Source organism: Podarcis raffonei, chromosome 1, assembly GCF_027172205.1.
Source record: "Podarcis raffonei isolate rPodRaf1 chromosome 1, rPodRaf1.pri, whole genome shotgun sequence".
In the NCBI taxonomy this organism is placed as follows: Eukaryota; Metazoa; Chordata; class Lepidosauria; order Squamata; family Lacertidae; genus Podarcis; species Podarcis raffonei.
In genome coordinates, this window is record NC_070602.1 from 94,949,772 (window position 1) to 94,976,975 (window position 27,204).

The 27,204-nt window shown below is 39.9% G+C and overlaps 1 protein-coding gene across 2 annotated transcripts in view; it reads right to left on the reverse strand.

The window, feature by feature from the left end:
• Window positions 1-27,204, reverse strand: part of DPP10 (dipeptidyl peptidase like 10) — a 512,130-nt gene that overhangs the window by 197,547 nt on the left and 287,379 nt on the right. The window lies entirely within an intron of this gene.

Genomic DNA, 27,204 nt, shown 5'->3' on the forward strand with positions numbered 1-27,204 from the left:
AAGGTCTATTTCTTTTGTGAAGGCCTCAAAGCATCTCTTCGCATTCTAGCATTGATTTCAGCATTGATCTCCATAGCCTTCTTTATTTAAATATTCACTAAGAATTTGTATGATATTTAGCTTCCTCTACATATATTGTAGCTTAATTCAGGCAAAAAGCAGTTTCCATAAAACCGCACTAGTGTCCGAAGCTACTGCAATAACCTTCGCAGTTTATTGACTACCAGAAATTATGGAACACAAAAAGATAAAAATGCTCTGTTGAAGTTGTGGCAGACATAATATCAATGATGCACTGAAACAGCTTTCAGACCAGAGTTATTTTCACATGATGGACTGATGATGAAAACAGATTTTTATACTAAAACTGATTTGAGGATTTAATGCAACTTCTGAAGGTTAGGCAAGATGAGGTCAAACAATAATTTGGCTATAACAAAGAATTATAAGGTAAACATCAAGATAAATGTGACCCAGTACCTGAATTTTTATTTTTTATTTTTTTTGCCAACTGCTTACATGTCTACTCAGAAGTAAGTCCCACTGAGTACAATGGGACTTATGTCCAGGAAAGTATGCATAGCAGCCTTTCCCAACCTGGTGCTATCCTGATGTTTTGTACGACAATTGACATCAGCTCCACCCAGAGGCAACAGGTTGGCAAATGATGACATTGTGAAACATCTCAGGACAGGCTCAAATAGCAACATGGGTTAGAAGTTATTGTAAACCAGAGTTTGGGCGAGGACTTCATGATGCATTTCTGTTACAATATGTTTATAGCATGATGCATCTGGACTCAATAATAGGAAAGCAATTGGCATGGAGGGTCTGCTCCAGGTTTGAGGGGACCCTAGGTATCTTCTAGTTATCCCCTCCTTTGTCAGTGGACTGTGGTGGCAGCGCTCCAAACATTGTTTGGTGGCTGCATCTAACCACTTTCTTAATTTCCAATAATATCGCAGAAGAAAGCTTGGTTACAGGCATTGTGGTAAGTTTGGGGCCCCAAAGGCAGTAAGGCACTGACAAACACCTGATCCAAGCCAAACTGCTTCAGAAAATCACCAGGTACTGAAGTGATGTGAGAAGTGGCTTATAAATTTTGGCAAAAGGCAAATTAGTAAGGGAGGTGGAAGAAAGCATTTACTTTATCATCAGTAACTAGGATGGCACTTATCTAGATAATAGTAGAACCAGTTAATAAGATAATAAATCAGTTCATTGAAGTCCATTATTAGAAACTGAACACAAAGTACATTCTTTCATGGGCATTATGCCCCACGTATACTTATCACAATATTGTTTTTCTTTCTTTAGCTGGACTACGCTTTATTCCTGTATGTGTGAGAGACTGGCCATATCTGGTGTCCACTGAGTGACTGGTAAGATTAGAAGGTAATGGTGGACTTTCGTCACTGGGAGCCAGCTGAAAATATGATTCTTGAGAAAATGTACCAAGTAGCTAGTTTCTGAGATAGTGACCAAAAATAATCAAAATGACCTCTATCTTAGCAGAGCAGAGTTCAATTTTCAAAAGGTTCAGTACAGTAGTGCAATGACTTTATACCAGCCTAATATGATCAAAGCATGGGAAAATGCATCCAACACACATCTGCCTCTAGAAGCAAACAATAAGAACAGTGACTGTTTTATTAAGGATGGCATTTGCAATAATGAAAAAGTGCAGCACAGTGCAACACATGTGAACTTACAATAAATTATTATTTCATATTTAGGGGAGAAAGATAACAGTGTATTTCCCTTGAGGCATTTAGTTCAGACTTCTAATGATTTGAAAATAAGATATATATCAGTTACAGCTCTTGTGAATTCAGCGACACATTCCCTATTTGTTTTAACAAGATCAAGATCTCACACTGATATGGCAAGGGTTGTTTTTTAAATGTGTTGCCTTTCATCTGTTTTCCAGAAGCATGGAAGGCTAAGACCCTCCATAATCTTTTCACAAAACAATGTGTTCAGAACATGTAAATCAATTTCCTCTAATCATTTATTTTCTACCTAACTACATATGAAGCAACAGAAAAACATGTTCAAAAACCCTTATTCTTTCAGATGCATATCTGAAATGACCCATCCATAACTTAGCCATCTATTTAATGTCATTGTATGTGACTATGATTTTTTAAGGAAACTAGAAACTATGCAGTTATTGGTATAAAATCTGTTTGTTTCACCATTGCAAAGAGTGAAAGGATATTATGGCTAAATGTCTTGTTTTTTGGCAGGATGATCCTGCTTTTGGAGTGTTCTCCTCCTTACCACCTGCCTTACTATGTCAGAAAAAAAAAATCTAGGAAAAGTCTAACCAGATGTTGTAACACCCCACCAGCTGACTCAGTAATGTTTTGTATCTCTCATATCACAGGGTTACAAAGCCTTCCATTTAAGAGAAGAGTCCTTACACATTCATTAATGTTTCCAAGGCATGAAAATTGCATGAAAGAGGTGCAGTCCCATATCTACCTTAGTCCCGTTAAAGTAGACATGTTTAGGGCTGTGCTGTAAAGCACAGGACAACTACTTGTGAGTAAACATATGACTGGGGTTCATTACCTACCCACACTAAAAAAAAAATGTTTGTAGCTCACAAAAAAAGGAAAAAAATATTGTATGTCAATATATATCTGGGTGTCACTGGGTGATTTGAACAATTTATTCACCCTGAGGAAACTGCTATCTACACCAAGTGGCTTGCCAAAGCAAAATTATGTCTAATACATAGAAATTGCATTAAAAAAAAAGAAAAAAACCCACTGTTCTGGTTGATAGGAATTGGGTGGTTTGAAGACCTGTAACATGTGGTGAATATTGTTAGACACCACCCCCAATTCCAAGGAGTTCCAGGTGCAGTTACTCAGGGTTCATGTTTCCTTTTGGAAATGAGGCACAGCAGAGACTGTGGTGTCTTTATGATATATGGTTATTTCCATATATATAGAACCTGAGGCTACGATAGAGGGGCTCCCTGCATTATGCTCCAGTGAGGTCTTGCTTCCTCCATAGGGACAGCCCTGGATTCAAATGGACATCAGCCATGGCTCTGTCTTTTCTGCTTCTCCATCACATAACTCCTAATCCTAACTCACTAAACTCTGTGCCTTGATCTGTTGAGGGAGGGATGAGACCCATTCTTTGGCCATCTCAGACAGAGTCCCTTGATCCTTTGTTCTTCTACATGGCCCACCCAAAGGCTGGCATCTCAGTAGGGTTAGCCTTGCTCTATTAGCTTTCAACACATGCTGACTCCAGGAGATTAGACAGCTTAATACACATGATCTTGCTATCACCTCACACAGGAGACTAGCCTAGCTTATAATTTAATTAAGGCTTGGTGTGTCAAAAGGGAACACCTACTGGACCCATGATATTATGGTGTCTAGCACCCAAAAACTCATTATAGGACTACTTATAAAAATCTGTTCATTCTAATTCTTCCAAATTATTTGGAGAATTTTGGACACAGACACACTTTAAAGGCCAGCAAAGTACACCTGCATGCATATGCATAGGTCAAATGATAAGAGCAAAAGGAAATTCTCGTGTCCTTGTGCAAGCATATGTAGATTCCCTTTCATGTGGTGATTTGATCAACACATATGAAGACAGAAAAAGTGTTGAAGATATGCAAGATGCAAAATCAACTTTAGAAATTCTCAGGCTGAAGACAGAGATGAATGACATGGAATGAGAGTGTCTGAGAGGTTGACTTCTCCCATATTCATATCTCCATTTTTTTCTGGTGATCATCTGGCACCTGCTCTGTACCCCCCTACCTTCAGAGGGTCGGTGGGTGGCTAATATATATAAGGACTCTTATGTGGTGGTACCACTGTTATTTATTTATTATTACCACTCATTCAACATAACTACCAAAAGTATCCCTTCCACTGATCTTAAAACCCAAGAGCATTTGTGGGGAAGGAGGCAATCTTTCAGATATTTGGGCCTAAGCTGATTATGGGTATATTTCCAAGACATTCATTAAATATCCAACCAAATGGGGGGAAAGCTATTATCAGATTCTATGATAAATTAAAAATATTTTTAAACCTAAAAATACTAGATCTGTGAAACTTATCATGGTACTGGTATTCTTTCTATTCTGATTAAGCCAACATTAGTTTTCCAGCAATAACAACTGGAGTAGGTTCAAAACCAGCCCATCCAAATATGAAATTAGTGCAGAATGAAATGAAATGACATGATGGCTGGTGCCAATATCTCACTGTTCGTTGCTCTGGAAACACAAAAGGGTTGTGGTGAACTCTTTGAAGGTACAATATTTATGCCATGCTCTTTATTCATATGCAGCACTTTCAACCGTGTTAATCAGTCTCAACAAATAGTTCTATCAGAAAGCTCTGGGCAATCCTTTGATGCACAATCTGGTTTTGTGAAGGAAGTGCCATGGGGACTGAATTTAAGATTTTTAAAATAGAATCCACACAGAGAAGGCAGCTGCGCTCAAGGGCTTAGCAACAATGCTTATGGAAAAGTTATGTTCCAGACCATGATTTTTTCTCAGGCCCCTGAGACAGGTAGATACTGACATCAAAGAAACTTTGGAACTTGTTGCCTGATTTCTAGCATGCTGCTGAGAAATAAGCAGGTCTGTGCCAGGATATCTGACAGAGTTCAACATGCTCTTGCTTCATCCATTTTAATTAAGCTTTATCACAGAAGCAACTCTTACCGAGCATTTCAGATTCCCAGCACTGTCATGCACTAACTTAGTCCCATTTCCCCCATCATATCCTGATTCAGTGTTTGGGGGGGGGGAAGGCTCAACAAAAGTACAAGGACAGGAATATCTATAAATATAAGGTTGTTTAAAAAAATAAATTATAGCAGCACAACAATGTAGTGATAAAGAAAAAATATCTAAGATGTATTAAGTAGTTCACATGCTTGGCTACAATCCTAAACCCAGTTTCCTGCGAATAAGCACCACTCAACTCAGTGAGTTTCACCTCTGTAGAGACATGTATACTGCTAACGGAACTCAATGACATTGTAAGACGAACTATTGAAAATATCAATCTATCTCCTCAGTAAATATGTGGTGTAGCTAGGAATTTGGCTATAGCTTGCATTTAGCAAGCAGGGAGATTAACTATGTACCTGGATTCAGACAATTTGCTAAGCCAAACCAGTGCAGTGTGGGAATAAAAATACCAGGAGAAGCAAACAAAGAACTCCCCTCCAGGGCTCACACATTCAGACAGTCCCAGTAAGCCATAGTTTGGTTTGCCATGCCATGCCATGTGAACCAGGCCACTATGTAAGATTATAGTACTGTACTAAAATGTATTTTGCCACTTAATTAGTTCCACATTTTAAATGAGATTCAACCAGAAGCTAGGAGGGTTATGTTTTTAATACACAAAGGGAATCAAATGGGATTTCAGGACATTGAAGTTGCCTTTAATGGCTCGATCTGGCTCAGGGATGTGAGAATATTACCCAAATCAGCCCTGTTCTCCTTCTAATTCAGGTGGTAGTAAATGTTTCATGTAACAGAACGTGTAAGGTTTTCGGCAAGAGTTGAGACTGTAGGAATAACTTGTTAGAAATAGGGTTCCTTCTGGGTGCAGTATGACATGGAGAATGATGTTATAATATGTGTTAGGTTGGGCCATCAAATAGTTAAACATTTATGCATTATTTTCAATCATAGTAGATGTTAAAACTGCAGTGGTTTGAATTCCCCAGATTTGTTATATGAAATTGGCCACATTATACCTGGACAACTGTACCTCCCTACAACTATCTCCATGCAAAACTCTTGCTAATCAGATGCTCACAAAGGATATGTGAAATTGAATATGGGTGCATCTTCACTCTCTCCCAACAGTCTATTAAAAGTATCACCAGCCTTCCTCAACCTGGTGCCTTCAAGATGTATTAGACTGCAATTCTCATCAACAACAGCTGACAAGCTGAGGCTGATGGGTGTTGTAGTCCAAAACATCTGGCAGCACCAGGTTGGGTTAAGACTATACTACATATACATCACAGAAAATTGGAGGACATTGTACCAGGTTATTATTGCCTTCCTTCCTTCCCTACTTAAAACTTTGTAGGCTGGATCCAGAGAACAGGGTTGACAAAACAATTGACTTCCACAGCCCTCCTGAACACGCTGAATGGGGTGCTATACATCATCTTCATGCTTCCTAATAATAAACTTATTGTGAGCCAAATCAATCACTGTTGTTTGAACCTTGGGTGGGTGGGGGGACAGTACTGTACCACATCTGAAAATAATGTGTTCAGTCGGCATACAGCAAAGAGATTGCACATCATTGTTTTCTGAAACTAAAGCAATAAATAGCACAAATACAGACAAAAGCCTGACAGATGCAGCTTCTTGATTTTGCAGCTTTCTTTTCATTCCTCCCTCATTTATTCTCGGGGGAGACTGGGGGCAGAGAAGAAAAAGCAGCTGTGCTCCAAGTCTTCAAGTTGATGCTCTGGCAGGTAGTACAGGCTGAATCAGTACAAATTCTCCTTTGAGTGTATCCAGTGTTTGAAGGAGAAATGTACTCATAACAACTTCATCTTAACAGATATACAGATTCTGACTGGATGTCAGAACCCAAGCTTAAACAATTTGCAAGTTAAATTTTAGAACAATGTTTCATTTCTAAAGTTTGTGAACAAATGCAATTGCTCACTGTCAACTACACTATTATACTTCTCTGATGCATTTCATCACATCTGCAAAGATACCGTACATAAAAAGTCCCAGGTGGAGCTTACGCTTTGTGTCTCTAGAGGTCTGTTGCTGTGGAACAATCCACAAATCTGGGTGGTCTTGTCACTTAAGAGCTGGTGATTTGATATCATCAGCCAAACAAATATTCACAGCCTCCTAGATGCCAGGTTTTCCAATTGTATTGAGAATAAGCACCAGTTTGCTCATGAATCTATTTGCCATAGGTAGCAAAAGTAGCCCCACCTGCATCAAGCCCCCTTATGGCTGCAATTGATTAACAAAAAGAATTCCTGTCACAAGACCAATCTTAGTATGCAGAGAAGTGTCAAAGACATGCAGTGTTAAGAACAGCCTAGAGAGATCAAATAAATGTTTCCTAAACAGAAAGACATTTTCTGTACATTGTTAAGGTGTACACTTAAAAAAAATAAGCACAGTTTCTTCAGAATTTGATTGTTGTCTTGCCAAGGAGCAAGCAATGCTTCTTGGATTTAGGTAGGTGATGAAGGGAGCACCAAGCTGGTTACTTTAACAGATTTATTTGCAGGTAAGGCAAATAACAGGTAAGGAAACAAAGCTCAGTTAACTGGCTTGGTGTTCCCTTTATTGCTTACCTGAATCCAAAAAGAACCCTGTGGCAAGACGATAAGCATTGTGGACAGGATCTGAAACTATACAGGGACACTACTGGAGTTTATATACTATTTTCAACATCTTGTAATGACATCACTAGAGTTTTCTACTCTCCTAGCTATTGACTGCAAAACCAACATGGGACTTCAAAGAACTGCCAAGGGAGATAGCTCACTTTATCTTGATGGCCTATAAGGGGATCCCACCACCCTAATTACTGTACTTTCTCACACCCTGAGTCTTACCAGAAGCTCACAGCTCCTCCTGATGACATAACACATTCCTAAACAAAATCAACTCCTTAAATACGGATTATTAATTTAACAGGTTCAGGATTATATATAGCCCCTGAATAAAGCATCAAAGAGGTAATCTGTTGAATGCCACTTTCTCCCCATAACACAATTTCCTACATATATTACATAACACATATTTTCTGTTTTTATCCAACAGCTTGTAAGCCAAAGGAGGAGCTCCAAGGAATATCTTAACACGTTAATGTGGAAAAGGAAATCCATATAGTATCCTGAGCTCAAACTGTTTAAGGATTTATACATTAAAACCAGCATTCTTGATTCTGCTCTAAAGGAGCTACTGCAAGCTTCCTCAGTCAACCCTCAGAGGGAAAATATCCTGAAAGTTTCACAGAAGGCTGAATGAGTTTCTGAATACCACTACCTTGCTATTTCAATTTGATTAAATCAGTAAGAAAAAGGTGTCAACCCTGCAGCTCATGTTTCAAGGAGAATTGCAATTTATCTCTCTCTTCATTTCTTCCCCAAAGCCTCAAAATTACTATAGCTGTGAGCTCAACTATACTATACCATAACAGCTAAAATACAGCATAACAGAGGTATGGGTGATGTGTTCAGCAATACTGTATAAGCTGTTGGAAAGGAACAGAAAGCAGTTCTGTGGGGAAATAATAAAATTATACACAAAGCCCTGAGAGGGTGGAGATCGGGAATTCTAAGAAACATTGCTAGGTATATACATAACAATTTGATTTGAACGTTTTAATCAGTAATTAAAACAGCTTCAGAAAGAGTGCCAATTGGGATAAAAGCTAGTGTTGTACAGAGTTTTCAGCCACCATCAGATTTAAGGCTCTCGGAAGGGTTTATCCCCTCCTTTGATTCATTTAGTGACAATTCCCTGCTATCATATCCTGAAAAATATTAGATTGATTTCTTGGGTAATGCCTGAAGGCATTGCTTTCCAGATGTAATCTTGTCCGGTGTCAGTAAAGTTTCAAATGTAAGATTTTGCAGAAAAGTATCACATAGGCTTCAGTATATATTTAAATATTCACTGCCATTTATTCATATTTGAATGGATAGTAAAATGATAGTTAGCTGACCATGTATCCTACTCTCCAGAGGATAATCCTTTCTTACGATTTAGACAATCCTACTGTCAGAGAACAGTACTCTGCTTGAAGGTATCCTCTCTTTGAAGACTGCTATCCAAGTCCAGCTTAAAGATGAAGAGCCACAAGCAGAGAGAAGAGAAGCCTTAATGTTGGTCATTGTCATGAACCCCTGGCCTACCTGACAGGAAGTCAATATGCCAAGCCCAGGGACATGCCACATGCCCAAAGTCCAAACTTTATGCACAGTCTCACAGAGCATCCAAGCTGAGGTCCTTCAACACAGGCAGTTGAGCAGACACAACACCTCACCTCTGCTGCCCTTTTATACTATGCCTGCTGATTGCAGCATCTGGACTTGATGAGACACCTGGTCCAAGCCTACTCAAGCAAAGGAATCAAACAAGTCCTCCCAGAGCTAGCGAGCCCCACCTGGCCAGCTAGGGAGCTGAGCTGTGGGCAAATTAGCAGATGATGCACACACATGTGCCACTATATTAGGATATAAATTTTACTGGAAGCAAATACTGAGACACAGAGAGTAGAGATCTAGAGCTATGATCAGACACCACATAGTTACATATGAACAAAACTATATCAGAACATGACACCACCAACTTCAAAACTGTTAAGGATATATCACGAGTTCAGCTACTGAAGGCTGTAACTTAAAAACAAGCATGGATTTACTTCCTGGGATTATGAATGATATCAAAGTGGATAAAATCTTGATATTCTGTGAGATGGGTGTTAAAATTTTCAGTTGCCAAACTGTGTTATTTATGATGCATTATTCCCCTTAACATAGAACTCTTCTGTTTTGAACAGCTTCTTTGCCATGGAGAACATAATGAGTTCTGTAATATTAATTCATTAATGACAAAGCTAAATATCTTTAACACACATTTCAAATGATCTATTTAACAGAAGGAGAAATGTTCAGCAGTAAGTAAGTACACACTGAAGGCTTTTCTATGTGGTATTTCCATTTTCCTACTGTCTACAGGCTTACAGCCATTATGGAAAACTGTTAGAATATAAACATCCAAAGTTCTATACGACAAGCAATTCTCAAAGATGTTTCATCAATCATTAACAGGATAATATTGTCAGCTGTTTCTGAATGAATTTTCCTTCACCACAGTTTAATCAACTTCCATTCTAATAAGCATTCATAAAAGACTGGAACATCCAAAGTTATAATTAGTTTTTTAAACGTTTTTTAAAAACCCACTTGCTGAATAATTCATATCAAAAAGTTCAGCAAAACTTATAGGCAACATCTTTTTAGATTAGATCTGTGGGCCAAATCCAAAATCTTAACAATAAATATTATTTTAATACAGCTTCAGTTAAAAATATTTTATTCAAAAGAATCTTCTGTGCACATCATTCCGTCTGACAGCACATTGTGAGATTACCTTAAAAAATGGATTAAAAAACCAAACCAAAATTTTTATTCCTAATGTACTCACAGTTCTAAATCATTGCCTTTTGGGAGCTCAGGGTATATTAAAACTACCAACATTGAGATTAAAATCTTGCCCCCTCCATGGGGGGATAGTATGAAACATTCCAATTTAAACAATGAAGAGTCTTTTGGCACATTAAAGGCTAACAAAATTATTTTAGTGTAAGTATCTTTGGACAAAACAGAAAACTATGTTTAATTAAATCCTTCCTGGTTTAACCACAGTGTGTAGTGAAGGGAGGAGCAAAGGAGTTCAGTGTGGCAACTTGATGTGTGAAGAAAAGGCATGCACAGGGAAAAAGCTTGTTCACAGCTCCATTTAATAAAATGAGATACAGGAACATGGGAAGCGAACATATACAGATGGTTGGTCCAGCTTACTTTCCAGCATTTCAGGTAGCTATTCTTTGCCAGCACTACCTGGAAATTCTAGGAAATGAATTTTGGACCTTCTGTATAGAAATAATTTGATCCAGTGCTCCCAAACCTTCCAAGCATTGCTATATTTTCTGTGCAAATGAGAAAACGGAAAAGAATGGAGGGATTTTATTATATTTTCCACACTAAGGTAGTTTGACAACTACCTTATGTCACAACAAAGGCTAGATTATCTGATTAGAGAGTTATGCAGCCATCAAGAGATGATTGCAGCAGGTACATTAAGGAACAATTATCCAAGGAACTTGACCAGAAAGGGAGGCTGTGTTTCTGGATAAGGATTAGCAGGACTTGATCTGGGTGTTGTTGTTGTTTTGCAGCTTTGGGGTAATTTGGCTTGGGCTGCCTCCTGAATTGTTTTGTGGGAAAAAGCCAATGAAGGGCAGAATGGAGTGACACATGTGCAAAGTGGAATTGCTTCAGAACCACTATGTGTGGAAGATCTAGACCAGACATAGGCAAACTCGGCCCTCCAGATGTTTTGGGACTACATCATCCCTAGCTAACAGGACCAGTGGTCCCAAAACATCTGGAGGGCCAAGTTTGCCTATGCCTGATCTAGACAAGCCAAAGAAATAATGCATGAAGCTTCTAACTTGGATGGACCCAGAGAAAGCCTCTGTAGCGAATGGATAGAGTCCAGGGCTGTCTTAAGCATATCCGACGCCATGGTGCAAAGATCCCTCCAGTGCCGCACCCCCCGTTTCCCAGAGTTGTTGACCTTTTCCCAAGCCTCTGCGGTGATCGCTTGGGAAGGAAGCTGCACGCAGGCCAGCCATATAGTTGGTGAGGCGCAGCTTCTATCCTAAGCCTCTGCAGGGATCACTCTCCTCCCACGGAGGCTTGGGAGGAAAGCTGCACGCCCGCCAGCCATATGGTTGATGGGGTGCAGCTGGCGGGCGTGAAGGAGGAAAAGGGGAGGCCGCCAGCAAAGCTGTGCAGCTCCCCTACTCGCTGGGGTGCCCCTGAGAGGTCGGTGCCCTGGCGCAATGCGACAGTAAACCCAATGGGAAAGACGGCTCAGAGTGTTAAACTAATTGTACTGTACCTTGGATGTAAATGCTCCACTACATTTAATATGAAACAGCTTTTCCTTCCTACTCGGCCACTCCCGTAAATAATTGTTGAAGAAGATTTGGGTAAGGACAGAACAAACAGTCAAAATGCGAACCTTTATAGTGAACCTATAGCTACTTTTCAATTACTATGGAAGTAGTGAGAGAACAATTAAGATATTCCCCAAATTATTGACAATTTTAGTACTTGGGTTTGAAATGTTGCACTGTAAATCTGAGAGAAAGTGTGATTTTATATGCATCCACAAAATGTGAAAGTGTAACAGAAACCTCTGGGAGAATAACACTCTGAAGGGAAGGATATTTTTTTTCTTTAACATGCTGAAAAATGTTCCCATGTTGACATGATATATTGCTTTCCATGTGTTTTTTTCACAAGGTGTTTGTTATCTTGGCACATGTGCTGTTAAGATACTAGGTTACCATGGCAAGCACACATTTTTTATTGAACTTGGGGGTAAATAAAATAAAAAGATGTGCCATGTGTTGGCAACTCAAGTCAGCAATGCTTAAAAGCTGCAGTAAATTACACACTTAAAACTGGTTCAACTTTCACTTTTCCTAAATAAGAAACTTGACATGTTATATGGGAGGTGAGAAACATCCCTGCCAAGTGCTTGTGGCGATTGCTGTTGTTGTTGTTTAGTCGTTTAGTCGTGTCCGACTCTTCGTGACCCCATGGACCAGAGCACGCCAGGCACCTCTGTCTTTCACTGCCTCCCGTAGTTTGGACAGACTCATGTTTGTAGCTTCGAGAACACTGTCCAACCATCTCATCCTCTGTCGCCCCCTTCTCCTTGTGCCCTCCATCTTTCCCAGCATCAGTGTCTTCTCCAGGGAGTCTTCTCTTCTCATGAGGTGGCCAAAGTACTGGAGCCTCAGCTTCACGATCTGTCCTTCCAGCGAGCACTCAGGGCTGATTTCCTTAAGAATGGATGCGTTTGATCTTCTTGCAGTCCATGGGACTCTCAAGAGTCTTCTCCAGCACCATAATTCAAAAGCATCAATTCTTCGGCGATCAGCCTTCTTTATGGTCCAGCTCTCACTTCCATACATCACTACTGGGAAAACCATGGCTTTAACTATACGGACCTTTGTTGGCAAGGTGACGTCTCTACTTCTCAAGATGCTGTCTAGGCCTGTCATTGCCCTTCTTATAACCTGCCCTTCTGGCTGGGTTTCCCAAGCCACTCTAGGTGGCTCCTGACAGAAGAAGAACGGGGCGCCACCAGGGGGCGCATTGGAAGATGGCCGACAATAACATCTCTCCGACCCACACAAGGTAATTAAGAGGCTGCTATGGGAGTATGTAGCCTCCCTTGCCCCCCCAAGGGGATGGGGGGACTGCCTTGCCAGCTGTGCCCATAATTCACCCCCGGCTTCGAAAGAAGGGGTGACTGGTCACTTGGCACACAGCCCTCGTGTGAGGCCGCTCTCCCGGACACTATCTCTGATTGCACACTGGTTTGCATTACTTCAAAATATATAATTGGATAAAGAAGCAATTGCACATACTTCAAGCGAAGATCAGGTGTAAAGACTGCTGATTAATGGGACCTCTGTGTGCGGAGCAACGGGCTGGATAATAAATCAAGTGAAGACTCATCATTAAGAGACTGGTGTGTCAGACTGAAATGGAAAGGGGGGAGAGAAAAAACTTTTCTTTTTTTGTCTTATGTGAGTACCCAATAATCCTCCCTCCCAGAGAGAAAAAAAATCATTGCAATTTAATAATCACAAGTTGTAGATTAAAAGCTGTGTGGAAATAAATTATTGAACAAAGAACAAAGAAAGGCTGGTGGAAAGATCGGGAACGGAAGGAAAGCTTTGTGACGCAGTTTCAAATAGACTCGTCAAGACGGCCTGCCTACAGGAGGACAGGGGGAGGAGGACCGTGGTCATCGGAATGTGAATGTATGGAATGTATGGAATGTGAATTTGACCCGGCAGGGCCCCCCTGAGATACAGTTTCGCAGGCCATTGGAAATCACGAGCAGACTGTAAGAATGTTGTTTACGGAGGTGTGGAAATGGCGGCTGTCCTTTACGTGATATGGCTCTTGGAGAGTGTGAAATCCACACAGGACATGTTTGTTTTCAACCCTTGTGAAGATTATCAGAGATCTCAAAGAAAGGAATATATGATTACAACAAGAAGATGAGGAAAATAATAAGGAGACTATCTGGACAGAACTGGATAGAACTGTGAAATTAAAGCAGCAGCAAGAGCGATGTTTGGTTCCCTTTCGGAGCGCGAAGTATGGGTACCCCCAATAAAATTTTAAAAATTTGGCTGTATAATTTGGAACTAATGTGATTTGGAATTAATGTGATTTGATTGGCCTGTTAATAAAAAAAATATTTATAAAAAAAAGACAGAAGAAGAACAACAACAAGAAGAAGAAGAACAAGAAGCAGAAGCAATAAAACATCAAACATTAACAACTTCCCTAAACAGAGCTGCCTACAGATGTCTTCTAAAAGTCAGAGAGTTGTTCATTTCCTTGACATCTGATGGGAGGGCATTCCACGGGGTGGGCGCCACTACCAAGAAGGCCCTCTGCCCCTTGCTTCTCACAATGAAGGAACCACCAGAAGGCCTTTGGAGCTGGACCTCAGTGTCCGGGCTGAACGATGGGGGTGGAGACACTCCCTGTTATGTAAGAAATGCCCAGTGTTCTACGTATGTAGACATTGGAAAGTGTGTCTCACAATCTGATAGCGGAGGGCAGGAAGGCAGCTCCACTGAGGCCCATGCTTATCCTTCCTGCAAAGCAACAGTATCCACATTGAAGTGGATTGTAGCCTAATAATTTGGAAAACAGAATACAGTTTACAGTGAATAATTGAGTGGCTACAGGGTTCTGACTGTAGTTTCAATCCAATCATGGTCTCATAGGGCAGCTTCTTCCAGTACATTTTCTGCTTAGTACAGATATATAAACTGAGTGAAAATACAGTGGTACCTTGGGTTACATATGCTTCAGGTTACATATGCTTGAGGTTACAGACTCCGCTAACCCAGAAATAGTACCTCAGGTTAAGAACTTTGCTTCAGGATGAGAACAGAAATCGTGCTCCGGTGGCGCGGCAGCAGCGGGGGGCCCCATTAGCTAAAGTGATGCTTCAGGTTAAGAATAGTTTCAGGTTAAGAACAGACCTCCGGAACAAATTAAGTACTTAACCCGAGTTACCACTGTAGTGTTAATATTAATAAGCATGATAACTTAGTATTCAAGTGTATGTTGCATCTTTTCTAGGCTCATTAAAATAGCTGTTATTTAAACATGAAATATAGAATTGTAACTAATTTCATTCAAGCGCTGGTTAGCATGAGCTTCAATTGGGCTCTCTTTCTGCCCTTCCTCAAACTAGCTTTCCATTGGCTACATGGATACCACATTGGCCATATCTTACAAAGTCTGCCTTCCATGTATTCATCCCACTGTTCCCATCCCCCAGACTAAGTCCCTGCTCACAATGTATCAGTCCTTAAGGATAGCAAGTATTGTCAAGTATTTTGAATTTTCTTCCCCACTTTAAAAATGTATGTGGTCACCAACAGTGCTATTTTTCTAGAAAAGGAAAAGCTGGAACTCACCATGAATGCCTCCCTTGTTCTCTTATAATGGCAATGGAGCCCATCTGAGAGGTGCCAGAACTGTGTTCCCATTGAAAAAAAGTCCTGGTCACCAATATGGTATTCAAAATTTAAATGTTGAATTCTATCCTGAACATGAATACCAAATTTTCATTTTGAACAGTCAAACAATGTCTATCAAGTTAGTATGTAAAACTTACTCAGCCAATTTCCTAATGAGAGAATGCTTGGCCATTTATTATGAAATGATGCGTCAATGTATTCCTAAAATATGTTCCAAATTCTAGAATATATTCTAATATTTAATGTTCATAATAGTGATGTTGATAGCTATTGAATTAAGGTATGAATAGCATACCGTTTCCTTTTCTATTTTTCTTGTAAGAGTTGGTTAGAACTGGAATACTCTTGTTTAGTAAATTAAATATCAGATAAAGTAGATGGCAAGCAGAACTAATTTAACTTTAGTTAAATATTTTATCACGGGAACTGAGAGAAATAGTGAATGAGAATGCGGTGGGAAGCAAAGAAGGAAGCACAATGGAATCAAAATATATTGACATTGCATTCATTTTCAGAATCATCCCTAGCTCAATGTGAAGGATTATCATTATTTAAAGAGCAAACTAGCATTTTAGATTAACTCGTTTTAATGTGGAAATTATGAAGAAAATGCATTATGTTAACCACATGCTCATTGTTAATTGGTATTGTTTATATTTAACCTGAAGAAAGAGATGCAGTGCCCCTTTTATGATTCCCCTCCATCACAGTCTGTCTGTCTGTCTGTCTGTTTCTCTCTCTCTCTCTCTCTCTCTCTCTCTCTCTCTCTCACACACACACACACACACACACAAACACACACACACACACACACAGATTCTTTCATTCTGCAGAGTCTTTCTGCATAGCATTGTCAGAGGAACAGAAACCAATTTGCTGGAAGCAAAAGAATGAGATTATTTCCTTTGCATTTTGACTAGGCAAGTTGGGTTGAAATTTTCTTTTGGGAGAAAGAAGGCAATTGTAGGTAAATGAAGGGTCAAACAGTCGTGGTCAAGGACCAAAGCCCAAAAAGGCACCGCAAACCAACCAAGTATCAAAAGCACAAAAATTAATAAATTCATCCTGAATATCGTAGCTTTAATAAAAACTAGGTTTGCCACTGCAAAAATATTATTTGCACATTTTGTGAAAGTTTCTACCTATGTTGCATAAATCTGGAACAAGGACAACATGGTACCATAAATGCTTTACCAGGCACAAATACTAACTGGTAAGCTATCCACCCGCTTCTCTGCTAACTTATCAGCATATCCTCTTCTGTTAGTCATTATTGAGATATTCACCACTACCACCTTTAGCTTGAAGGTGTGAAGAATCATCGCCTACTACACAGTAGTAATTTTTCATAATACCCAGCATATATTATGATACTGTACATGGTTTTGTCTGAGATCTGAGTTATACAAAATCAGGCAAGGGGTGATTTTTGTGAATGGAGAATAAGAAGAATTAGGACTTTCAATACACTTGTTTGTCAACAACAATATACACAAGCAAGCTGTACATAGCTTTGAGATACTACTTCAATTCTCCATATCACTATTTGGGGAGTGATAGCCAGTGGTGTGTGTTCCACTAATGGAATGAATCTGTCAGTGGAATTAGAGAGGGAGAGAATTTTCAGTGATTCCTTCTTACCCTCAAATTAGGGAGGCAAATTAGGGGGAATACAAGGGAAATGCATGGGGATAATCAGTAAAAATTGTCTCGCTCCCCCATTCCTATGACAGATGCTTTCTGTCAGCAGATATTCGTTGGATGCCATCCTTTATCAGTATAAAATATTTTCACCTTGTACATCAGCAACGTCTGCCACACATCCTTAGACACGTTGCACCGAATCATCAAGCACACATAAAGTTAGACAAAAATCTCTGAACCACCCACAGGCATCCAGATATAAGCTCTAAAGTATATAAGGAAATATATTTTTTTTGCCTCGTTTGTTTTATAGAAATTAGTGGGGTGTATCTTTTGCCAGAAAAGGGCTGTGATGAGAAGCCAAACCAATAGTTAGTAGCCATATTGCAGAGGGAAAAGGTAGAATATTTATGCAACATCCATGATGAATCCTACCGATATAGGTAAAAGGTAAAGGTAAAGGACTGCTGGACAGTTAAGTCCAGTCAAAGGCAACTATGGGGTTGCAGGCTCATCTCACTTTCAGGCCAAGGGAGCCGGCATTTGTCCACAGTTTTCCGGGTCATGTGGCCAGCATGACTAAACCGCTACTGGAGCACGCAGGACCATGACGAGTGCCAGAGTGCACAGAAACACCATTTACATTCCTGCCACAACGGTAGCTATTTATCTACTTGCACTGATGTGCTTTCGAACTGCTAGGTTGGCAGGAGCTGGGACAGAGCAACGGGAGCTCACCCCGTTGCGGGGATTCGGACCGCCGACTTTCCAATCAGCAAGCCCAAGAGGCTCAGTGGTTTAGACCACAGCACCACCCGCGTCCCTCATACCCATATACGAAGTTAGACCATAGGTCCATCTAGCTCAGCTTAGTACTGACTAATGTGACCAGAAGCAGTTCTCCCAAAATTTCAGAAATGAGCTTCTCCCTGCCCTACCTGGAGATGCTGCAGGTGGAATCTTGGATCTCCTGCATTCCAAGCCGATGCTCTACCACTGAACTCTGGAGATATTAAACTAGATGACCCAGGTGACCTTTGAATCCTCATTGCTTTTTGACAACCTATGCTTTTTTATGCTGTTACCCATTAACTTTTAAACTTTTAAGACTCTAAAATGTGTCTGAAAGTATACAGTCATTTGTCAAGAAATACATGATTTATGGCAGAAGGAGCTATTAAAACATTCATTTGATCTATGAATGTTTTTAATATTTCATTCCAGTTCTTTAAAGCTGCTGGATCTACTTCTATTCTTGTAGTAACACGATTAATGGAAGAACTTGCTCACATATTTAAAAGTCCTAGTAAGCTGTAATTCATAGACTTGAATTAAGAAATACAAAGTTTTAACATTTAGGTTTCTAGAACAGAAATTCACCTTTGGTAGGCAATGTAACCACAATATCAGGATTTGTCCTAAATAAAAATGTTTTGTCTACTATTATTTATTTTCACAACCTATGACTATACAGTGGTACCTCGGCTTAAATACTTAATTCGTTCCGGAGGTCTGATCTTAACCTGAAACTGTTCTAAACCTGCTGCCGCCAAGCCGCCGGAGCACGATTTCTGTTCTCATCCTGAAACAAAGTTCTTAACCCGGGGTAATATTTCTGGGTTAGCGGTGTCTGTAACCTGAAGCGTATGTAACCCTAAGCGTATGTAACCCGAGGTACCACTGTATCACAAATTACTATCTATTTTTTTAAAAAACCAATATTTTATATAAAGCTGAGTAATATTACTAGTGAAATATCCAGTAAGATAGAAAATACAGCGGGTGGGAAGGAGGAATGCAAATACAGTTTTGCTTATGTACTGGAATATTGCTTCTTGTTTCAAGCATATGCAAATATAAAATAGAATCAAGCCAACCACATAGAAACAGTTCCTAAGGCAATTGTTAACCAAGCTGAATTGTTACACACAGTAGCGAAGGTATTGAATCAGGCAAAGTGGTACATGCAGTATTCAGTCATGCAGGCTTGCTAAGAAGCAAACAGCAGCAGCAGCAGCAACAACAACCCTCAACATCAAGTACATATTATAAAATGTCAAGTTTCTGTGTTACCAAGCAGCTCAAGATTAATTGCTAGTGAATAATACAAAAAAAGTTATTAGATACAATCTTATTAAATAAGATTAATATTTTTCTGATTTTTGTGTGCATGTTTGCAGGGAGCATTTAATAGATTATTTGTATTATATAAATAGGCCTCTGGTTGAATCTACCAGAGCTCTTTTTCTTTTTGAAAAACTTTTTATTGAGTTTTATAAATGAGGATCATTGGGGTAGGTAAGGGATATTAAACGGTAGAAAAAATAGAAAAAGTTTTCACATGTCATTTGTATATCACAAAAATAGCACAATAATTTTGCAGCAATGTCTATGACACATGGTTCATTATTAGTAGTCAATGGTCTTGGTTTGTGAATTGGTTTAAACTAAAACAATAACAAAGGGGAAACAAGATAGAACAGAGTTAACATAACAATCAACACACATAGCCAAACACCTAATCAGGAGCCCTTGTGGTTGTGCTTAGATTAAGTAATAGTTATTTTTCCTCTTAGGTTACTAATGAAACAATATAAAGTGTTGGTATATTGATGAACATGGGGGGGGTTCAAAGCGAAGATCATAATTAAGGTTAAGATTCAAATTTAGATCTAGCAGAGCTCTTTTTATGTTTGTATTTATTTAAGGGGGAAAGGGATTTTTTGCCCCCCAAAAAGCCCACATACCCACCTGAAAATGTGTTCTAAAGGATTGGAAGCTCCTCCAGAACAGTGCAAGAGTCTGTAGGGGAGGGGGAGATTGACAGAAATTGCATGCCCTTCTGCTTCAATGTGCAGGAGTGTTTGCTGGTTCATATCCCCTTCCATTTGTAGAAGTGTTACTCTGGATTTAAACCAGTGTAACTTGTTGTGAATGTATTTTGAAATGCCCTTGGATTGTGACTGAGAAATGGTTTATGAATGGATTTAAATCTTTGTCACGCAAACCTATCCAACCACAACTCAATGCACAGCTGTAAAAACACAGCATTAAGGTTAATGGGAAATAAAGCTCCGGCTTCCAGCTGCCTGGAGAATGGGCACCAGTGGGATGACTGCTACTGCTATGAAATTTGTGGCAGAAAAGAGAAGTCAACAAGGGTGCCACCACAACCAGAAACCTTAGAGCCAACCAGAAACCTTTCAACTTAGTTATAACTGTGACAGCAGAGAGTGAGAGGAATTATTTGCCCTCTCCTCCCTCCCATTATTCTATATGATATAGAATATAGTAACACATTCTAGATCTGCCCCTATGATATCCTCACCTAGTTCTCTACTTATTTATGCATATTCTGTGTTGAATAGTTTTGCTTAATACCAGTTGATATCATCCCACAATGGTAGCTGTTGGTGAGAAGTCTTAGTTTAGTTGTACTAATCCAAACAGTCTTGGTAGGTTGTCACAGGTTGTGAAGTTGTACTGGTGTCAAACTGAATACTTATCTGAACACTGGAATTCTTCATCCCATAAGTCCCATAGAAATGGGGTTCTTACGTAATTTATTTTGATTCAGTTGTGAAAGAATTCTTGAACAAAGTAGAAAAGGTTATCTAAAGTTCTGAACACTGTCAAAAGATTTTTGGTTCATTGCATGCAATTATTTTGTAGGAGTAAGTTCTCTGACATGAGGTTTTTGTTCATGTGGTTTATCCTACCTGCCCCTTTGGGCCTGCGTGCAAGAGCAATTATTATGAGTGTCATGGGATGGCATTATGCCTCTGGAACCATGGAAGTTGCAGACTTGATGAAGCCTGATGACATATTCAGGCTATCCAGTGCATTTAAACCTAGTAAATTATTCACTTGAATAGCAAGCACATCGGCAGTGGGACTGATTATGAGGCTCTTGACTATGAGTGCATGAAGGTAATAACAAGCTGGGTATCATTTTAGTGTGAAACTACCACAAAGTATTGGGGCATAGGAGAGAACCCTCATCCAGTAGGCAGGATTCAACTAACAAGCCTTCTCAGAGGAAGCCCATGCAAAGACTTCTGCTAGTATAAGCACGGTGGAGAGTTTGGGAGAATCCCTAAAACAGCATATGGGAGGGAGGAGAGGGCAAATAATTCCATCAGGCAAGCAGAAATGTGCTGATAGAGCTATGTGCTTAGCACTACACTGAATTCCTCCTATAGAAAGACAGACAGAAATTTGTTGTTTGCACATGCCTCTATTGGTTCCATGAAGAAAGAAAGACAGGATAGAATTGTAAAACAGAAATCAAAAATTATGATATTTGTAAACAACAAATTACTGTGTGTGTGTGGAGGGAGGGAGATAGAGAGAGAGAGAGAAAGAGAAAGGGAGAAAGAGAATGAAAGCCTTGAGTTATGAATGAATCCTGTGCCCGAAGAACATACAAGGTATATTTCACATGCTATGCAAATCTGCCTAAAATATGTATTAAATGTATGCAAATTTGATATTATAGTTAGGATCCATTAGAATAGATTACTCGTATCAATGAACTGAATGCTTGTTTATTTTCAATCTTCAGATAGTTTGCATAAACAGCAATAACCTCTACAAGATGGTACCGCTTAACTGCTTTTTTGTAAACAAACTAGTCTCTCACTGTGTTCATACCTGTAGGGATTATGTGAGTATTCTCATCTGTGGCAAAATAGAAGCATTCATCAACTAGCACCCCACATGGGTACATTATGTTGAATGGCTGTGGTTTCTCTTATGCTCATTAGGGGCTATTGTTTGATATATTGTGGAAAGTTGCTACAAGTGAGAGGCGAATAAATGCCATTTGATGAATTCTTCAAGCAGATTCAAGGAAGGTTAATTTAGGTTCAGAAAGAAGCATTTAGGTATTTTATAGTTTTTTTAAAAGAATTCAGCTAAAGTCGGAGATGTAAAACAGGATGAGCTGACTTTTTGTGTATGTGAAATATTATTGTGACATCTGGGATGTATTGCCAAAGTGTAGGTGTATTGGGGGGACAGAAAACTGGCGTTTTCTTCAATTTTCAGCATTTCTGTCTTACACACACACCTCTACATGCATTCTCTGTATCTTTTTAGTCTTAAATCTGGCATGGAATGTGGTATCCTAGGAACCTCAGCTTTCATTTGAGGGTGGGGGAGAAGAGAGGACAATAGCCATGCTTTCCTGCTCTTATGGTTTTTCAGAAAATCTTGCATTCGTTTGAGCCACATCTGCAGATGGCTAAAAACAAACAGCTGAGTTTGACAGTGACCTGCAAGTATATTTCAGGAGCCTCAACAGTTTGTGATTTTTTGCCTATGATTTTTTTTTCATTTTCTTATATTCTTAACAGATGAAAGGATAAATCCCTGCTGGGATTCTATAGTTTTGCCTCTCTGTTCTTCGTGGTCATAGCAAACTTGGATTTTGAAGAAAATATATGTGAGTAGTTATTCCACACATGCTTATAGCATTGACATGTGAAGGGATATTTAGAGAACAAAACAGATGCCAGTTTTGCCAACTACCCTGCCTGCGAGCACATCTGTCTGTGCCATTTCAGGAAAAGGGGGCATGAGTGTGCACATCCTTCTTCTTCACCAACTCCACTTATCCCACTATCACTCTGAGCAGAAGGAGTTTACTAGATAGGAAGTGTGCACATACCTCATCTTCTGTAATGGCCTGGCGTGGTATGAGAGAGGAGAGTCATTTTGTGAACCCCAAATATATGGAAACTGGAACTACCTGGGGAAGGATTGTGTCACATGTCTAAATAAAACCAAGAAATTTTCTTGAGCCCTGGGGTGAAATTCAAATGCAAAAGGGAGAACCTAAAATCTAACTTGGTGGATCAAGCTGCAAGGGGAAACAAGTAGTATTTGGGATTGAACCAAGAAAATGGTGTATAGGAAGATTAAACCAATCCCAGTGCCATTGCCCTGATCCAAACTGCCCACTCCACTGATACAATCAATAATATTGCCTGTATTTTTCTTTTCAGGAGACGTAATCACATAACTCCTTCTGTCACATCCAATAATTTCTGTGACATCTAATCATTTGTACCTAAGTGATTCCATGTTCTCATGCTCCAGTGAGAGCAAGAAAGTTTCTCTCTACCATTGATAATCATATGAATCACTACAAGTTTCTAACTAAACCCTAGTCATCTTCCCTGCTCCCAAGTAAAATCTCAAATCACTTTACACTTGGGTGTTTGAGTCATTTAATCGTTTTAGTTGTTCTTGTCTATACTTTCCATGAGATGTGTAAACTATTGTTTTCCAAATATGTCAAGAGCAAGAAGTTCTATTTGGATACTTTGGAGAGCAATGGGGAATGGGTGTTTAAACCTCTCTTGCCTAACCATTTTCCTAGTCTAAAGTGTGCTGCCATTACTTTCACAGGGGGAAACATACCTTATGTTTTTCCCTGCATAGTTAATGGTAGCTTCAACAGCTTTGGTGAGTGAGAAAGCACAATTTAAATGATGGAAATGGTGTTGGAAAAGCACCTGCTTTCACAGCATAATTTTCTGCTCTTTAAAGTAGCAGTGAAGATCCTCATCACGGATCTCTGGCTGCTGGAAAAGTTCAGTTGGTAGAGCATGAGACTCTTGATCACAGGGTTATGGGTTTGAATCCCACCTTGGGCAAAAGATTCCAGCATTGCAGGGGTTTGGACTAGATGAAAATCATGGTCCTTTCCAACTCTACAATTCTAAGATTCTATGTCTAGCTTGGCCCTAAATAAGCTTTTTGTTAATGAAACAACATACTGACTTTATATGTTCAGTTAGTTATCTAGCACAGGTCTAACATCTGACTTCCATCAGCATATATATTTTATGGGAATAAAAAGTGATGGACTTTACATTTTGCATTTATTTACTTTAAATCACAGCTGATATTTAACCCAGCCCTGCAGGGGTACCAACTTGAATAAAATATTGGGGGAGCTGGTGAACCCCACTCTGCATAATCAGTCACATGACATGGCGTGCACACAGTATTTTAATGACAATGCCCATCTACTGGGGTGGCAGCTCCCTCAAATATTTTATTGGAAGAGCAAAGGGAGTTGGCTCCTACAAAGCCCTGGGAGATACTCCTTTGAGGAACTCAACTGTTCTGCTTGCGATTTCACCTTTCTGAATAATATCACCAACTAGGCAGGTTATTTCAGTGTGAATACTGTTTTTCCTCCCTATTTCTATCTAATACAGAAGAAAGCAATAGCAGTAATGCTGTTTTTATGTTTATACAGTGGTACCTCGGGTTAAGAACTTAATTCGTTCCGGAGATCCGTTCTTAACCTGAAACTGTTCTTAACATGAGGTACTACTTTAGCTAATGGGGCCTCCCACTGCCACCGCTGCCATGCGATTTCTGTTCTCATCCTGAAGCAAAGTTCTTAACCCGAGGTACTATTTCTTGGTTAGCGGAGTCTGTAACCTGAAGCGTCTGTAACCTGAGGTACCATTGTATATGGATTTACCAGCAAAATAGTAACTGGAATCAAGTTGTGAGTGTTTACTGATCTGCAGAAGCTGAAAGTTATATGCATGTTATACATAGGAAGCTGCCTTATACCAAGTCAGACAATTGTTCTATCTTATCTGACACTCACCAGCAGTGGTTCTCCAGGGATTCAAGCAGGAGTCCCTCCTCCAGCCCAACCAGAGATTGAAGCTTGGACCTTTTGCAAATGCTGTACTATGAACTACAGCCCTTCACATTGCATTGAGACACCTGTGTCCGAATGCTGCCACAGCTAGGCATTAGTCACTGCATGGCCTAGGCAAAAGCGACAGCTGCTTAGCTTGAAAAATGGAAGTGTGACCAACATAGCAATGCAAGGACAGTAGTGAGTAAGATGAGATTTTAGCAGGACAGGCTGCAAACCCAATTAAATTAATTACAAGGAACAAAAGTAGTAATATTTTATTCAATACAGAACTCTGTAAAATTTCAAAAAGCCACATGAATCTGTCCTCCACATAAGCATTAAGTACTGACTGAAATAACCCAATCACCCTCTCCCAAACAAGTTTAATTAATGAATTGATTTTACTCAGAACATTAAAAGACTTCTCACAACAAAGCTGCAACTTACTAATTAAGTTTAGTGTTTCAGAAAACAATGCCATGTAATTTGAGATGGAGGGCCACACTTAAAAATCTAACTTGGGCATTACCTTTTTGTGAATAATTCAGAAAAGAAACGAAATAGGTAGTCAGTGCAAGATCTTCTACTGAGAAAATTGACATCATACAGCATACTGAATATGTAATAAATGTTATAGAGAGAGACAGAGAGATATAAATCTTGTCCAATAATTTTCACAAAGGCAATGGGGGAAAATCTTATTGCAAGTTGTAATATGTTTTGTGAAAAACATTCATTGTGCTTGTCATTATTAGCCATACATGGCTTAGAGCAGATGTGCCTATGTCAATCTCCAATATGTTCTGCTTAGCTCCCCTCTTCCTCCCGCTTTCTCAAACTCTGCAATGCCTTTCAAGGTAGTGTCACGGGTTAATGAAAAGAAGTGGGGGGTGCATGGAGAACTCGCAGGAAAATTGACAGCTAATGAAACAGTTTCTGTGATTCGTGAGCTACTGTAAGATACAGCTGCTTACTGTAATGAAACCTAAGATATGTGAATACTGAAAGGATATATCTGTAAACAGACATTCCCATCTTGACCACACTTTACAGTTCAGAAGCAAATTGCTCCAAATTGCTCCTTTCCACCTTAAAAATGGTAGAGATATCTTAGTGCTCCAGGCAGTAAGATTTACTAATATAAACATGAAGCGTCCCAGAAAAAAGGGGGGGAGAGATAAATATGTATAAGTTAGAAGTCATGATATGAAGTACAGTTTTGACAACTGAATACTTTGTAATTGCTTTGTTTAGTAAAAAAAATAATAAAAATACCACTACAGTATCTCTGTAGCATGGCAGTGAATACTTTTGCAAGTGTTAACCGGGAGCAAAGGACAAGCAGCAATGATGAAAACTCCAAACGGAGCTCTAGAGAATCAATAACATTTTCCTTCTGTTTCTTGTTGCGGGTTTTGGGCTGGCACAAGTTTCTGCATCTCACTCCCAGATCTCTCTCTACACACACCAGTTTATTTCACTCCTTTCATCCCTGCTTCTGGCAACAGAGTAACTGACAAGCAGGGAGAATTTCACAGATTCCTTGTGTCTATACTGAGCGCACAGCACCATCTCTGGTAACACCAGCCAGCCTTTTCTCCTCTCTAGAATGCCACTATTAACCAGTGACCTGATAGCTGGCAGCCTCTTCTGAGGGCCATTAATTGATGTAAACACAACGCATCTATAAAAAGCCTGCACATTTTCTATTTGCTGTCTTTGTTTAGTGCAACTTGCAGAGAAAAAGAAGCCCACAACCAAAGACAGAAAACCAAGGGAGAACAGCAAACATTCCTTAGGATGACAACAGAAGGCTCTGAATATGATGGTCTGCATTCTTCCTCATCTCCCTGAATTTCCTAGTGCTGTGCCTTCTCCTCCCCTCTGCACCTGTACAGCCATATCATCTCTCTCTTGCACACACCTATTACTTCATCCGATAGTCTTTTCCAAAGAGGAGCACAACACTGGACGCTTGTGTTCAGACCTCTGCATCTTTTCCCTTCTCGCCATAGAAGCCAAAAGCCTTCTGTTTCCCTTTGACTGCCCCCTCCCCTCCCCCACCAAATCTTCTCTGCCCCATAAAGGTCAGTGGGTTGTACTGTTATTAGATGCATCTAAAAGCAGGGCTCCCTTTAGTACTTTGCCTGCCAAAGAGGGAGATGCACGCAGGTTCCCTTCCTCCCCTCTCAGGCCATGGCTCCCTTTCCCACCCCACCCACCTCACCTCCTTCCCCCAGCCATTGCCCGCCAATCCCCCACCCCCCACACACATCACTTGCAGCCTGGCTGAAAGGATCCTTTCCGCACGCATAAGCAACAGTCTCCGCCAAGTGGGAAAGTCTTCTTTTCCAGGGAAAGAGGCGGCAGCAGAAGCAACAGCACCTGGCCCCATATTGTGCCTTCCTGGATGCTGATGCTCGCGCGCCAAAGCAGACTCTCATTTCTGTTTCTTCTTCCTCCCCCCAATTATTTGCCACAACTTGGGCTGCC